At 40.0% G+C, this 18,303-nt stretch overlaps 1 protein-coding gene across 1 annotated transcript in view; it reads left to right on the forward strand.

The window, feature by feature from the left end:
- csul (protein arginine N-methyltransferase 5) overlaps positions 1-18,303 on the forward strand; it is a 282,354-nt gene that overhangs the window by 199,060 nt on the left and 64,991 nt on the right. The gene's annotated exons all lie outside the window — the stretch shown is intronic.

Raw genomic sequence — 18,303 nt, forward strand, 5'->3', positions numbered from 1 at the left:
CTTCATGGAATTTCTGTTTCATGAATTTTTTCTCCCCTACACCAAAGTGAGAAGTGGCTCAATCCTGTTGCAATAACAACTGGATAACAAAAAAAGACAGTTTCAAGTTCTGGAATAACCAAACATCTCTTGTAACATCTCTAGATATAGCCCACTGGTATTCATTCCTTCAAGAAAAAAGAAAGGCTTGTCCTATGATAACTCTACTCCAAATTCCACCCCAAACAATCTCAATAGTAATGTTTAAGCCTTCTGATATAAATTCATGTGGACTTTTGGTAGCATAGTAGACACAGTTATGCCAGTCTGCTAAGCCATTATTGAAATGAGGCTTCATCAGTCCATGGAATCGTTCTCCTAAAGTTAGAATCAGCTTGATGTAGAATGAGAAACCATTCGCAGAACTCTGAATGACAGTCCAGACCTTATTGTATTTCTCAAAGGCTTTGGTTGACTCGGTCGTGGTTTCACGTTGTGGAACAGACTTCGTAAAGTGGAATGATTAATCCCCAGTTCAAAAGAACTGTTTCCACGAAAGAACTTTCTCTGCTGGACTTGCCATGTCTAATCACACAACTCTGAGTCAGAAGATGAGCATTTCCTTCGTTGTTGTCCGCTTCGTTATAGATCCAGAACATTATATTCATTGCAAGAAACTTGAGCAGTTATTATATATACAACCTAATGTAACAAATAGTGACAATCCAACCTTGGAAAACAAATCAAACGCAAACAACATTGCCAACTCACACCTTTTTTTTTCATGGGGTACTTGTTTGTTCAAGTTATGACACCTGTAATATGTGTGAATGCATGAACAAATATGAAAGCTGTTCACAAATGTTTGGGAAAGCTACTTTTATCCCACCGTCTATTTAGTTAAATTTCCATGTATTATGAAGGTTCATATAGAGCAAATGCAGTATAATATGGAATAAGACATACAGTGGGACCTTAACTCATCATTTTCAGCAGGATCAAAAAAAAAAAGAGAGAGAGAGAGCGAGATAGATGCAGGAAAATGATGGATGTGGGAATCGCCAGATATAAAGCAATTGCAAACATGTTACTTAAAAATAAAGCACATATAATTATAGACTCACTGGTAGACCTGCTCCGCAGCATTCGTTATAAGTACTTCAGATAACTCTTCTTGATATGCCTGTCAGTCATATTATTTTGCCTGCCCTTCTCAATAGTTTTATGAACATTTAATAATGGTACATAATACTTGATTCATTTGTAATGTGGTTTATAACACTTCTTTCCATACAATATTCACTGTACTTCGACCACTCGGGCGTATTTTCAAATGATCTTGCCCAAGATAGTTCAACATACAATTGGCCGTAACTGAATATTGGTTCGGGTAAGTAGACTGCCCACTTTTTCAAGACTTTGTCCCTGCACTTTATTAACGGTCATACAGAAGGCTGGTCAACTTGATACCTTTCCATCTGTGCGTACGTTGACCTTTTTCTCTTAGCAGCAAGTAAGTTATTAGGAATGTTCTGCAATCTGCTGAGTATATTTAATAACTGGAGGTAAGAGAATCAAGGAGTAATCTAGCAGAGAATAATATTCTTCCGTGATCAGAGGAAGTGTATACTCTCTGGTTTGACAGGTAGTAATCAAGCATGGGTGCATGCAGTAACATTAGTAAGGATGAAAATCACATACAGAATATTAATCAAAGTGTTGATCGCTTCGCAACCAGCTAAGTACAGGATGTATTGTGAACTACGGTAAGCCTTTGCCTACATTTACTTGCATGGTCATTTAGTGATTTGATATTAGGATTACTCAAAATTGACTGAACTTAAGAGACCTATCGTTGTCCGATGATTCACCGGCAGGTAGTTCCAGAGAGAATTAAAAAAGAATGGAGCAAATTAGTCCAGAACGGCTTTAATTCTACCCTTGTTCGACTATGGTAGCAGGGTTTATGATTCAGTTGTGTTATCTTCTCTCAGCCTTGAGAGTAGCCATATGGCCAGTTGGGATTCACATTGATAGCTTGTGTGTGAGTTGAATGTGGCTGTACTGTCGGATTTTCTATTGTGGACACGAACTAACCAATAGGCCTATTGCAATGCGAGTTATACCAATATTTTCCTTGTTTAATTTTACATTAGTATATATGACACATTGTTTTCAACGTTCATTAAATATTTTTTATTTGTAGTTGTAATAAATATTGCCCGGGTTTTAGGCTTCTTCTCTAGGAAGTGCTCACTTCGGAATATATACAAGGGAAAGTTCTTGTCTGATGGTAATGAAATTTTTATATTTTATAACCACATGTATTTGTAGTGTAATATTCAAGTTACAATCTTTTTCTAACCATCCTGAAAAAAAGTTCTTACCATTTTTCTGAAGCAACTCTTTCTCAGCCCAGGATAAATGTACAGCAGCAAACTTGGGATTGTTTTGAAGCACTCAGTCATGGTTATCAGAAACTACAACAACTGTAACCTTACAGTGTGGTACCGAATTTATGAAGAGTAATTTTTTTTTTTTTTTTTTTTTTTTTTCTACAAAACAGGCGTTCAGCCCCGAATACACGTTCACAATAATAATAAATAAATAAATAAATAAATAAATAACTAATAACTAATAATAAACGCAGTCCAACCCAAGCCACCACCCTCCACCACATACAAAATAAAATGAAATGAACACCTCATCAGCCTGTTCTATGTTTACAATCTGCTGCTGGTGTTGCAACTTGCTGCTTGTTATCACTCACACGTACCCACTCATCACGCGACCTTCTTGCTTCAGCAATTCCATCACCTCTATTGTTCCCTGACCTACTCCAAAATAAGCTACACCAGCAACATTACACTATTGCATACCAAACCAGCCATGACACTAACATTGCATTCAATCTTTCAGATTCCACCTCCTATAGTACAAGTCTAAATAATAACAACAATATTCCGTCATAACATTCCAATCCATCATACCACAGCTTTTACCAATCAGCGTTAACATTGCTTCATATCATTTCAATCCGCCATAACACTCCATAATAAAATTACCTCTCCATCTCCCAAAAATTTCGATGAAGAGTAATATTGAAAGGACGTTTTGTGTATGCCGGACTGTGCTATTACTAGCAGGCCGGGTGGTGAAATCGGGCACAGTGTTGCCACGTTCAGTGGTAATCACACGTGCAACAAACACAGCTTTTCGTTTACTTTCAACCTTTAATTTTATTTGTGTATACCTTCTCTTTGAGATGCAGGGCAGAATATTGACATCATGGTTTATCCTAACATTTTTGTTATAATGCCAATGTGAATAGGGCTAACAAGAGATAGGAGAGGTTGGGACAAAACTTCACAACTTCATTGAGTGGCTTCCTCATCATTAATTCCAGTTCTTCTAGATGTATTTCTTCTGAACTACAGTCTTGATGTGGGGAATATTAGAATAAAGAGTAAATGTCTAAATAATGGCCTAGTATAAGAATAAAAATCAAAGACAGAACTAGTTGGCTTTGCAGTTTGGGCCATATAGCTGTCAGCTTGCATATGCTGGGGTTGTACGTTAATGAAGGCCACAGTCATTTCATTCCCAGTCCTAGTCTTGAGCCGTGTTTTGACCTGTCTGCCACTTAAGTGCGGCCAGTATCCGGCATTCGGGAGATAGTAGGTTCGAACCCCACTGTCGATAGCCCTGAAAATGGTTTTCCGTGGTTTTCCATTTTCACACCAGGCAAATGCTGGGGCTGTACCGTAATTAAGGCCACGGCCGCTTCCTTCCCACTCCTAGTCCTTCCCTGTCCCATCGTCGCCATAAGACCTATCCGAGTCGGTGCGACGTAAAACAACTAGCAAAAAAAAAAAGACCTGTCTATGCTGGTACGATATTAAACAAATAGTGTGCCCAGCTACCTAAGGCTTCTCGTCCACTGGAAGCAGAAACCTGCGAACTGCGAGTTCGGACAAATCTGTGCAAAGTCTGTTCGTCCAAAATCGTGCGTACACTATCATCCTTTGGCTTTATTATTATTTATAAGTTCCATTTTCCGTATTGATTGGATTCACTGTACAGATAAGAAATGTGTTCCACCTATCAATACTTATTTATTGTAAATGGATTTACATTAGTACCGGTTTCAGCCTTCCATGGCCATCATCAGTTAGTACATAATTATATTACAGCCATTAGACAATATCATAAAGATGTTATTATGTTAGATCATCTGGATGTCTAATGGAGATGAAAATAAAATAAAATATATTGTAGTAGTGTTTAGTCTATGTGGGGTTAAAATATCTGTGATCAAAGTGGTAATGAAGGCTACAGTAAACTAAAACCTATTGAGTGTACATTGGACACATTGAGTACATTAAAAACATTAAAATACATACGGCACAATATAAAACACTTTAATTATTATTTAGCGAATGGCTTATACAGACAATATCAGTAATATATACACATATTTACAGCTGAGAAACAAATTAATTTGTGCTTCACAATTGAATATCTAGTTCTTCAATCCAGCGTGCACTATCTGGAGTTACCAGTAGGAAGTCATCTTCATCACCGTGATACGCTCAAATCTTACATTCCCTGACGATATGATGAACAGTCTGGTGTGGAGCTCCGCAGTCACAGTCTGGATTAGGTAGCTTTTTCCACTTATGGAGAGCGGCTCTGCACCGGCTATGTCCTGTTCTGATTCTATTCAGGGCAGTCCAGGTCTTGCATGGTAGGTGGGATCCACTTGGAAGTTCGGGACCTGAGAAGAAGGTATGAAGGCGTACACCCGTTGCTGCTTCCCATCTACTTTTCTACTCATCAAGAGATTTAAAATCCTTAGCATCCATGTTAGCAGCATCACGCAGAGTTGGATGGCGTGATTTCAGTCTATTAAGATTCAGAAGTGGCAGGTCACTATTCACGGGTAGACTAGGATTTCTTGAGATCTTGTGGAATTTCTTCATAAGGGCATTAGATCGGCGTAGATCAGGTGGCATTATACCAGTTAGCAGTGGAAGCCAATGAACTGGAGTAGATGTGATTGCGCCAGATATGATGCGCATTGTGGTATTAAGCTGGGTGTCAACAAGCCTTGTATGATGACTGTTCATCCAAACAGGTGCACAATACACAGCACTTGAATACACCAAACCCAGGGCTGAAGATCGCAAAGTGGTTGCTGAAGATCCCCAGGCAGTTCCACACAGTTTATGAAGGATGTTATTTCGAGACTTCAACTTTTGTGCTAAGTTCAGGAGGTGTTATTTGAAGGATAGTGTACGGTCAAGATGACACCAAGGTATTTTGGGTTCCAGTTATGACGAAGAATTCTCCCTCTGAAACTAACATTCAGTTTCACGTTCGCCGAACGATTATTTAAATGGAAGCAAGACACTTCTGTTTTACTCACACTGGGTTGAAGTCTCCAGATTTTGAAGTAATTTTCCAGTAAAGACAGGTCTTTGGTCAGAATCTCTTCAGTCGTCTCCATTACCTGATCTTGTACAAGCATAGCAGAATTTTCTGGATGAAGTGTCAGGAAGGTCAGAGAGATATAAGTTGAACAATAATGGTGAGAGAACTGATCCTTGGGGCCAGAGCAGAGGATGTTCAAAATAATTTGCTAGCTCAAATGAACACGGCAGTAAACAACGCCATTCATCGACAGGAAGTTCCAGAAAATCATAACAGAAGAATACAGAAATGATCAGAAATTAAATTCCCGGAATTCACAAAATGATTGCATTTTAAGAACAGTTTTGAGTCAACCATTCATAATGATACTCAACTAACAAATAATCAAAAATATCAGTATCTGATCGGTCTTTTGCAGGGCGAGGCATGCAAAGTCATTCAAGGTTTTACCATTTCAGAAGAAAACCACACAAGTGCGTGGAACTTGCTTGTAGATACATATGATAATCAAATGATGATAATCGAGACACATCTAGATGAACTTTTCAATTTTCCTACAGTTTTTAAAGAGAACAAATCTGAATCACTCAGGCAATTACAATTTCGTATTATTCAAACTCACATGGCTTCATTAAAAGCAATGAAGCAACCAGTACAATACTGGGATACATTGGTTATTCATCTAGCAAAGAAGCAGCTGGATTTCATTGAGCAAAGAGACTGGCAGGAGAGGGTGAAAGGCAACACTCCTGAAAAAATGCCAACATTGGATGATTTGTTGAAATTTTTAACTGAGCGTTCCCAATCATTTATGCTTTTAAATCATAACAAAACCAAGGCATTGAACACAAAGGCAAATCCGAAGGACAGACAACCTAGCAAGAAAGTTGTTATGACGATGTCTCAGGCAAGCTGTAATCTGTGTGGTGGAAGTCACCCCATTTTTACATGTGAAGAATTAATTAAACGATCAGTTGAAGACAGAAGAAAACTGCTTTGAGAAAAAGGACAATGTCATAACTGTTTGAAACCAGGACATATTGCAAGAAATTGCAGAGGATCAAAATGCAAGAAATGTGGACTTCTTCACAACACACTTTTACATGCTGAGGAAGATGACAAACAGAAACAAAATGTTAAAGAAAATCAAGTGCCCATAAACCTGTGTGTCAAAGCTCAGCATTCACCTACTTCACTCAATGTGAGCTTGGCGAAAGGAATAACATCACAAATACTTTTGTCAGCAGCTTTAATTGATGTGAAAGATGTTTACGGAAGAAGAATGACATGTCGAGCCTTACTGGATCCAGGATCTCAGTCGAATCTAATAGAGGAAGGTCTGTATAAGAAACTTGGTTTACCGAATGTCAAGACAAACACACAGATCAATGGAGTAGATTGTTCCAAAGTGGAAACGAAAAGGATCACGAGAGTACACCTCGCTTCAAGGAATGAAGGATTTGAGGTGGAAGCAGAATTTCTAGTTTTGCTAACTATAACAGGATGATTGCCACAGTTGGAGATCAAGAAGGACAAGATTATTATTCCAAAGGACATTCGCTTGGCAGATCCCACATTCAACAAGCCTGGAGACATAGACATGTTAATTGGTGCGGGACTTTATTTGAAAATAGTCATAGGTCCACCCAAGAATGAAGCTGAAGGACAACCAGCTCTACAAAACACCCGATTAGGCTGGATTATAGGCAGTGAAGTTTTTGAGAACAAACAAGAATCAACAACAACATGCATGAAAATTAGCAATCAACAATTATCAGATCAGATGGAGAAATTTTGGAAACAAGCAGCAATTCCGGAGATTCAACATTACACATCAGAAGAAAGAATATGTGAAAGACAGTTCACGGACACCGTTTCGAGAGATACAACAGGTAGATTCATCGTAAGGCTCCCTATTAAGCCAGATGTCATCCTCGGAGAATCAAGAATACATGCACTAAACAGACTAGAATCATTAGTCAAGAGATTATGCAGACACCCTGAACTCAAGACTGCTTATGCAGATTTCATGAATGAATATGAAAAACTAGGACATATGAGCTTGATTGAAAGAAACCAAAATCAAGATGTACCAAATTCATACTTTATACCCCAGCAGCCAGTGCTACATCCAGATAGTGACACCACAAAAGTCAGAGTGGTATTTGATCCCTCGGCAAAAACATCACTCGGGACATCACTCAATGACAAGCTCATTTACAGCGAGATCTTTTCCACATTGTACTTAAGTTTTGCACCCATAAGTATGTCATGACGGCAGATGTGGAAAAGATGTTTCGGCAAGTCCTCATCCATCCTGAAGATTGAGCATTACAGCAGATTTTGTGGAAAAAGGAATCTTCAGCCCCTGTGAGGATCTATCAATTAAATACAGTAACATATAGAACAGCATCAGCATCTTACCATGCCATGAGATGCCTAAATGAATTGGCTACTCTTCATGAAAATGAATTTCCAGCAGCAGCAAAGGCTATTTGCGATGATTTTTATACGGATGACTGCTTAAGTGGAGGAGACATTCTAGAAGACGTGATCGGGCTATGGCGGCAAATACAAAATATTCTCAAGAGTGGTGGAATGCATTTGAGGAAATGGAGGTCCAACAGCAAAGAGATCTTGCAGGATTTGGGGGTCAAAAGCGACTTTACTGGTTTTAGACAAAGGTGAAGCTAGTAAGATTATTGGACTCCTCTGGGACTCAGCACAAGATTGCCTTCAGTTTCGACTTGAGCTGTCAAAGCAGTCACCAAGATGCAAAAGAAAAATCGCCTCCAAAATCGCACAGATTTTTGATCCACTAGGACTCGTGGGTCCAGTACTGATCAAAGGGAAGTTGCTGATGCAACACTTATGGGTAGATGGATTTGAATGGGATCAGCCATTGTCTCGAGAGCACCTTCAGATTTGGAACGAGTATTATGCGTCATTAGAAAGACTGAACAACATCAGAATTATGAGAAACATAAATCCTGGGAATTGCTCTGGCTCTTTTGATTTGTTTAGATTTAGTGATGCTTCAGAGAAGGCTTTTGGAGCATGCATTTATGCAGTTTGTCAAATGCAAAGTGGTCTCTACGTTTCCAATTTACTTTGTGCGAAGACGAAAGTAGCTCTTTTAAAAACCATTTCATTGCCAAGACTCGAATTGGAGGCAGCCCTTCTTCTTGCACAACTTGTCAAAACAACAGTGAGTGCTTTGAAAGAAAAAATTGGTCAGATCAGATTATGGAGTGACAGTACAATTGTTTTGGGATGGATCAACACTGAGCCAAGGCTGCTGAAGACATTTGTGGCAAACAGGATTGCCAAGATTCAAGAAGCCACTGATGCAACCACCTGGAAGCATGTTCCTTCGACTGAAAATCCAGCTGATCTTCTCTCAAGAGGAATTTCTTCAGCAGAACTCGAAGATAAAAAGCTGTGGTGGAGTGGACCTTCTTGGCTTCGCACACAACGTCAACAACCAGAGCATTCAGAAGAATTTGAAACAGAACTACTAGAGCTGAAGGTCACAGCAGTTACGTTGACAGCAACATCAACCAGCATTCTACTGAATAAATTCTCGTCATTTCCGAAATTATGCCGTATAGTAGCATATTGATATAGATGTTGATTCCCATAGGGAATCTGAAATATTTGTCCTGAATGAGTAAATTTATAATACCAATATAAATGGTCCGTTATTGGACATTATAAATTTTCCAGCTAACTCATTCTTGGTTGCCAGCGCCCCGCCCTCGTGCGCCAGGGTGGGCTCATCAGTTGGTACCTAGCACACCTACCAATACGCTGGCTAGTGCATACCGTGGAGGCCACTGCGCAGGCCAGCTGGAGCCACCGGCAGTGCCAATGCACTAAGAGACTTTGTCTCATAACTAAAAATTGATGCCTGCTTGGCCATCAGATGATATAGATGTTGATTCCCATAGGGAATCTGAAATATTTGTCCTGAATGAGTAAATTTATAATACCAATATAAATGGTCCGTTATTGGACATTATAAATTTTCCAGCTAACTCATTCTTGGTTGCCAGCGCCCCGCCCTCGTGCGCCAGGGTGGGCTCATCAGTTGGTACCTAGCACACCTACCAATACGCTGGCTAGTGCATACCGTGGAGGCCACTGCGCAGGCCAACTGGAGCCACCGGCAGTGCCAATGCACTAAGAGACTTTGTCTCATAACTAAAAATTGATGCCTGCTTGGCCATCAGATGATATAGATGTTGATTCCCATAGGGAATCTGAAATATTTGTCCTGAATGAGTAAATTTATAATACCAATATAAATGGTCCGTTATTGGACATTATAAATTTTCCAGCTAACTCATTCTTGGTTGCCAGCGCCCCGCCCTCGTGCGCCAGGGTGGGCTCATCAGTTGGTACCTAGCACACCTACCAATACGCTGGCTAGTGCATACCGTGGAGGCCACTGCGCAGGCCAACTGGAGCCACCGGCAGTGCCAATGCACTAAGAGACTTTGTCTCATAACTAAAAATTGATGCCTGCTTGGCCATCAGATGATATAGATGTTGATTCCCATAGGGAATCTGAAATATTTGTCCTGAATGAGTAAATTTATAATACCAATATAAATGGTCCGTTATTGGACATTATAAATTTTCCAGCTAACTCATTCTTGGTTGCCAGCGCCCCGCCCTCGTGCGCCAGGGTGGGCTCATCAGTTGGTACCTAGCACACCTACCAATACGCTGGCTAGTGCATACCGTGGAGGCCACTGCGCAGGCCAACTGGAGCCACCGGCAGTGCCAATGCACTAAGAGACTTTGTCTCATAACTAAAAATTGATGCCTGCTTGGCCATCAGATGATATAGATGTTGATTCCCATAGGGAATCTGAAATATTTGTCCTGAATGAGTAAATTTATAATACCAATATAAATGGTCCGTTATTGGACATTATAAATTTTCCAGCTAACTCATTCTTGGTTGCCAGCGCCCCGCCCCGTGGGGAGGTCCACGGTATGCACTAGCCAGCGTATTGGTAGGTGTGCTAGGTACCAACTGATGAGCCCACCCTGGCGCACGAGGGCGGGGCGCTGGCAACCAAGAATGAGTTAGCTGGAAAATTTATAATGTCCAATAACGGACCATTTATATTGGTATTATAAATTTACTCATTCAGGACAAATATTTCAGATTCCCTATGGGAATCAACATCTATATCATCTGATGGCCAAGCAGGCATCAATTTTTAGTTATGAGACAAAGTCTCTTAGTGCATTGGCACTGCCGGTGGCTCCAGTTGGCCTGCGCAGTGGCCTCCACGGTATGCACTAGCCAGCGTATTGGTAGGTGTGCTAGGTACCAACTGATGAGCCCACCCTGGCGCACAAGGGCGGGGCGCTGGCAACCAAGAATGAGTTAGCTGGAAAATTTATAATGTCCAATAACGGACCATTTATATTGGTATTATAAATTTACTCATTCAGGACAAATATTTCAGATTCCCTATGGGAATCAACATCTATATCATCTGATGGCCAAGCAGGCATCAATTTTTAGTTATGAGACAAAGTCTCTTAGTGCATTGGCACTGCCGGTGGCTCCAGTTGGCCTGCGCAGTGGCCTCCACGGTATGCACTAGCCAACGTATTGGTAGGTGTGCTAGGTACCAACTGATGAGCCCACCCTGGCGCACGAGGGCGGGGCGCTGGCAACCAAGAATGAGTTAGCTGGAAAATTTATAATGTCCAATAACGGACCATTTATATTGGTATTATAAATTTACTCATTCAGGACAAATATTTCAGATTCCCTATGGGAATCAACATCTATATCATCTGATGGCCAAGCAGGCATCAATTTTTAGTTATGAGACAAAGTCTCTTAGTGCATTGGCACTGCCGATGGCTCCAGTTGGCCTGCGCAGTGGCCTCCACGGTATGCACTAGCCAGCGTATTGGTAGGTGTGCTAGGTACCAACTGATGAGCCCACCCTGGCGCACGAGGGCGGGGCGCTGGCAACCAAGAATGAGTTAGCTGGAAAATTTATAATGTCCAATAACGGACCATTTATATTGGTATTAGTAGCATATTGTCAAATATTCATTTATAATTGCAAACTCAAACCGCCAGAAAGGAAAAAAGGTTCACTAGAAATACAAGAAACTTGTAAAGCAGAGAAACAGGTAGTCAGATGGACACAATTAGAAGCATTCCCTCAAGTACTACATTGCTTAATTAATAATCAAGACCTCCCAAAGAAGAATTCTCTAAAGTCACTCAGTCCGTTTCTGGATAGTGACAGATTGATAAAGGTTGGAGGAAGGCTTTGTTTTTCGGAGCTAACATCAGAACAGAGACATCCTGTGCTTCTACCAGCAAATCATCACATCACCAGAATGATATTGGAAAATGAACATCGTCATCTGAAGCATTGTCCCCTAGAGCAACTGCTACATGCAACTCGACAACGATATTGGTCTATCAGCGGCAGAAGGGAAGCGAAAAAGATAAGAGGTGTCTGAAGTGCTTTTGTTACCATCCTCCAGATCCAGAGGTACGCATGTCAGATTTACCAAAAGAAAGGGTTAGGTTAGTTGTTCGACCCTTTGTTACCACAGGAGTGGACTATGCAGTTACAATATCTGTAAGAGAAAGCCACAGAAGAGGTCGCATTCGTACTTACAAGAGTTACGTAGCTGTATTTACATGCTTCAGTACCAAGGCAGTGCATTTGGAGTTGGTGTCGGAGCTAACGACCGAAGCTTTCTTAGCTGCACTGCAACGCTTTATGGCGAGAAGAGGTTTGTGCAAGCAGCTTTTCTCTGATAATGGGCAGAATTTCATTGGAGCAGCCAACGCACTACACGATATCCAGTCCTTTTTGGAAAAGGAGTCAACGACCATTACTTCCTCACTCTCTCAGCAGCAGATACAGTGGAGTTTCATTCCTCCCCGGTCACCCCACTATGGGGGATTGTGGGAAGCACCTGTAAAGATGATGAAGAGACATTTGCTGACTGAAACACAGGGACGCGTGCTAACTTTCGAAGAAACCTACATTATTCTTTGCGATATAGAGGCTGTATTAAATTCACGTCCCCTTACTCCCTTGCCAAGTGATTCAAATGATTTAGAAGTCTTAACACCAGCACATTTTCTTCTAAGTGATTCGATCGTGCAACCCGTGCAAAGGGATTTGTTGAGAGAACCCGATAACCGCCTGTCACGTTGGCAGCACTTGCAGAAAATTCGTCAGCGGTTGAGGCAGAGATGGCAGCGAGGATACTTGCAGGAATTGCAAAAACGCGTCAAGTGGCATGATACCAATCGATGTATTGATGTTGATTCTTTGGTGCTATTAATTGAGGACAACATCCCTCCTCTAGAGTGGCTCAGAGGTAGGATAGTTCAAGTTCACCCTGGACGAGATGGTGAGGTGAGGGTTGTCACCGTTCGGATGGCTGGTGGAACTTTCACCCGAAGCATCATTGAAGGGGATGACAAGGAAAACTCAATTCAAGATTTCCTGTGATATCTTTAACTTGTGTTATTTTTCATCAAAGATATAATTTCAATATTATTTTCTTTTAATGATAAAAATATGTATGTGTAGAGTTTTTTATTAATTATTGCATATGTTAAGAATAAGTATTTTTACAATAGGTATAAGATTACAATAGTTAGTTGAAAGTATTCCTTTCAAGGGGGGCAAGATGTTATGAAGAGACTAATTTTTTTCATATGTATTTCGTTAATTGAAGTTGGCACTTTCCCAGCCTATTTCTGATTGGTTGGATGATTTTATATTGTTGAAAATGATTACGCATCCAACAGTCATGTTCGTCATCAAGTTGAGATGTCGCATCATTAAGGCATATCAAATTCAAAAAATATTGAAGGCACCAAGTTCCTTTACTTCAATATCAAAAACAAACAATTTTCAAATATAGGTAAATAGTCATTTACATTTCCAAAATAATATACTTTCACAACACACAATGCTTAGTTCCAGTTCTCCGTCCCACCACTGGCGACATCCTCCACTTCCCAAATACGAGCTCTGCTCGATAAACCCAATGAAATTAAATATAGAGGTTTTAATAGAGATTTGAAGACTCTCTCGCAACCCCACAATTGCACCACACCACAAATTTTCATTTTTGTTCTCTTCAGGAACGTCTATACAGGTAAAACAATCACAAGTAGAGCGTTGGTATCGCTGTCAAACGAAGGCGTTGGTCGCGGCCGATGCCAACGATCTCCATCAATATTGCAGTCCACCTATGCTCTCTTGCAGCCTCAGCACAGCCCACCAGCTTAGTGAACTGGCCCATAAGAGGCGAAGGTTGCTGGCATAGCACTGCCGACTGCCGCCATCAGAAACACCTTCCCATTCCACCATCGGATATTAGTGGCCATTAGGTTCATTGCAGGCTCCAAACAGACGCCATACGTTGATCAGGGGCTGTGGTATTGCGATCTCTGGAAAATAAGCAGACACAGCTGAAACGTCAAACTGAAGAAATAAGACCACTGGCCTGAACTATCGAAGAACTAAAGGTTGAGTTTCAAGGGTGGGTCTTTTTTATTGGGGAGGTCCCCTCCCATTGTTCTGGGATACCCCACCCCCATTGGCAAGTGGTATTCCAGAATTTAGGAAAATATTCGAATACTAAAGGAACATCTGCTGGAGTTTACCTTAGTACCAAAACTTTACCATAAATCCCTACTATGCACATTAATAAAATTCTTATCTTACCCCAAAATGCATAACAGTAAAGTATACCTAGCATACAACTGAGCTTGATAGCTGCAGTCGCTTAAGTGGTGCCAGTATCCAGTAATCAGGAGATAGTGGGTTCGAACCCCACTGTCGGCAGCCCTGAAGATGGTTTTCCGTGGTTTCCGATTTTCACACCAGGCAACGCCAGTGCTGTACCTTAATTAAGGCCACGGCCGCTTCCTTCCACTTCCTAGGCCTTTCCTATCCATCGTCGACAAGACCTATCTGTGTCGGTGCGACATAAAGCAAATAGCAAAAAAAAATAAAAAATAAAAGCAGCATGGTCACAACGACCATCCTTATTACAACTAATATTCTTAAGCTATAAAATTCAGGAAATTGCCAGCCAGCCTTTTATTCAAAAGAAAATTTGCTTATAATTAAATAAAATCTCTTATAACTACTAAATTAAGTTACCGTGCGCATTCTTAATCACCCAGCATTAAGCATGATAAACAAAACAAATAAAAGGAAAATTTATGATGTTGCAAGGGAACTCAAAACAGGAAATAACTGCTTAATAACGTTAGCTTGCAACCATATTCAATTAATTAAGGTTAGTAAGTCACTATTCATTTACCATTTCATGTACTCATAAAAATTTTAACATTGATAAAATCACATTACATATTACGTCTCACACCAGTCAACTTAAGATGCAGTTAAGCCAGGAATTAAAAATCGAAATCACATTACTTTACCCATGAACAGAAAATCCCAAATAAAACCATAAAGTAATTCAAAAGTGCGCGTACAGAAATCCAACTCTCTGATATAAGCAATAAAAAGGCATAAGTAACACCTTCATACCAGAGATTATCAGATAACAGCATGACACACAAGACTACCAAGCCCATCTGTCCTCCAACACACACAACACCACCCAAAACACACACAAGAAACAAGTGCGATGACCCCTGAATCAGCATAACCAACCAGTGGTAAAAGGCACAAACGACCTCAATACAGACTCCATCACAAGACATCACAAGAACACAGTACACACAAACACAAACACCGGTGCGATGACACATCAGGTCGTACCCTCAAAGTAAAAGGACAAAACATGACCACAAATGGTAGAATATGCCCTCAAGTATCCTTGAATTTATCACACAACAATGAGACTCTTAGGGCCAATATCGTACTCCCAGGAGAGGAATGGCCTCTCAGCACCTTAAGCCCTAAGTCTCAGTACACACACATATGCCTTCTCGAGGCACCCAAGACAGACACACAATATATATAGAAGTGGTAGGACAGATACAGCACGGCTACAAAATTTAGAACCTTACTCAGTCGACAGGATTTCATACTCCCGCAAACTGAGTAAATAAATTTAGAAGACACGAAACCAATAACGAAACAAATTTTAACATCAAAAAACGAATAAAACAAAACAAGCAGGAAAATTGACAGGTTTTAGCTAAATCGTAACACCTTCAAAATTACACTAGTGACGAATTTAAAATAACTGAAACGAAAATCTTGATGACCTGCAAACCAACTATGAATTTAACCGAAATTAATAGCTCAGCACAATGACACCGAAACGAACATATGCAGAAAATCTTCCTAGTAATAATTTTTACAGTAACAAGAGACATTACTTTCCATTTAGGCACCTAATATTGGGCCAAAGATAACAGAAGAATCTCATATCAGATACACCAGATTTCAAACATGTCACAAGCACAAGTGGAGATCTATAACCCATCATATTTGCCAAAATGGCCTCAGCGAACGCTGGACTATTAATATGGTGAGCACGTTTCACCCTACGAGACTATCACAGTCAATGTAGTGCCCTTCCTAGCAATTATAGGAATACACGGGTAAATAAATGTACGTGACAAGGTAACAGGCACTTATACGCTGGAAAAGCGCAATAAGACAAACTAGGAAATTTTCACTCAGATTCAGAGACCCCAAACTCTCTAATCTGATTGAGGAATTTAGTAACTGGCTGGGAATAGCTCCAGATAGTCCCAGGGCCGATGACCTTCGCTGTTCGGCCCCTTAAAACAACAAGCATCATAGTCCCATACCTACTTGGAAACGAACCCAGATACAGTAAAACACCAAACACAACACCACATGACCGGAAATTTAAATCTATACTGAACTAAAATACGACATAAAAATTAATTTTAGAAGATCACACACTAGAATAATGCCAAATAAAACACAACAGGCAACAAGAAACAAAATTTTGACAAGAATTTGCTGAAACACTATATTTGCAAACATAAAAACACTCGAAGAAATAGACGAAAATTATGAACTTTAACCTCAAAATATCGCCGAAAACTTACGAAAACAGAAATTTCAGAAAACGTAATGCGACCTCATGCTAAAACTTGACCAGAACACAGTGATCACTCTGAATTCACACTACCATTTACGTGGTCTGGAAGAAGAACAAGCAGAACGCGACATGAGATAACTTTAGGATGTAGGGAGTGCACAACTCGCAGTGGGGTCAAATGCTCAGCTGTTTTCAACAGACACCTCGGCTAAACGTGAATTCAGACCCAGAAGTACAGTACTTAGCATGATTTCATGACATAGTTTAAAGCAACCTGGAATTACACAGATGTTACAATCGGAACATGGATCAAAGAAACTACCGTAAGTTAACAACCACACATTGAAATTTATCACCGAAGACTTAATTTAGAACACGGCACATGCAATGTGATACTATAACTTTAAGGAATCCTGTGGTCAGCAGACGGCCTGCCACCAAAGAAATTATAATGAAAATTAACAATGAAACAAAAATTTGTTACAGATAGTGACTTACCATTTCCTCCACCCGTTAACTACAAGGTGAAACACAGCAACACAGACAGCACATCGCGGAACGAAAAACACGTGGTGTGTAGAACTCCAGCAAGAATCATGAGAAACAAAAACAGGAATTAAGAATACACATGTAACAGTTACAACCTATAAAAGAAACATGCCAGGAATATATTCAAAATTAGGATTTAAAAATAATTTTACAAAAGTTAGCTGAGAATGATTATTGTGTACCTCTTCTTCTTCCATAACACACGATCTGATACCAGATGTTACTGCAGTCGAGATATACGTCTACACAAACTAATAATAATAATAATAATTGGCACTTAGTAATATGAATGCAGAAATAGTAAAATAATACAGTGGCGGCGGTTACACATTAAAACTTAGAAATACGACGGAATATAATAAATACGCAAAATCAAACCATATACGAAGGAAAACTTCCAGGCCTAATAAACAACAACTAAGGACAGGAATGAGGAACGTGCAGGAGCCCTACTGAGGTCCACAGGAAGGTATGACGTTATGGGGAACAAAAGGGTTACGATAAATCACCCTTAACTTAATATATTGAAAATAACAAATGAAAAATTACAAGAAACAAGTTAAATGACATGACAACAACTGATACTTAACTCACAAACCAAGGATGTTTAACAAGACCTTAACGACAGATACAGATCCACTAAATAAAATGAAAACATAATCGGGATACTTAAGTAAATATATAAAACCAAAAATTTAACATTGTAAGTTTATATTGAATTACAAAATCTTGTCAATAGGCGACTGTCTTTCGAAAACATAGTCATTCAGAAAGTGAAATTAGTTACGACAGGAATCTAGGGCAAACTCTGACACGTTGAATTTAAAACATTGAACATTTACATTAAACGAGAAAATACCGAGACATTCAAAGGAATAAATAAAACAACGTGTTAGGGGGAAAAAAATAGAAATAGCACTTACCAAGCAAGAGGAAGGGTTCCCAGAGTGGAGCCCTCGAGCACATCCGCTCTCGAGGACGGTCACGTGGAATAGACGTGGCCAAATCAGATAACACGCGAAACGGCAGAAGGCCAGAAATTGACAAATCACAATCAACCAATAGGACTCTATTCCACTAGATTCCCTTCCTTTTCGCCAATCCAATTGCATGACCATATATGGTCATATTAAGACAGTTAGCAATTTCTCAAATATTCCTATTGCGACACCTGTTTCAACAGCGGTAACCGCACGTGCGGTATAGGATGCCGCAAAATTAAAGCATCTTACAAAATTTTTCAAATGTTCCAAAATTACAATT

The sequence above is a fragment of the Anabrus simplex genome, chromosome 4 (genome assembly GCF_040414725.1).
Source record: "Anabrus simplex isolate iqAnaSimp1 chromosome 4, ASM4041472v1, whole genome shotgun sequence".
In the NCBI taxonomy this organism is placed as follows: Eukaryota; Metazoa; Arthropoda; class Insecta; order Orthoptera; family Tettigoniidae; genus Anabrus; species Anabrus simplex.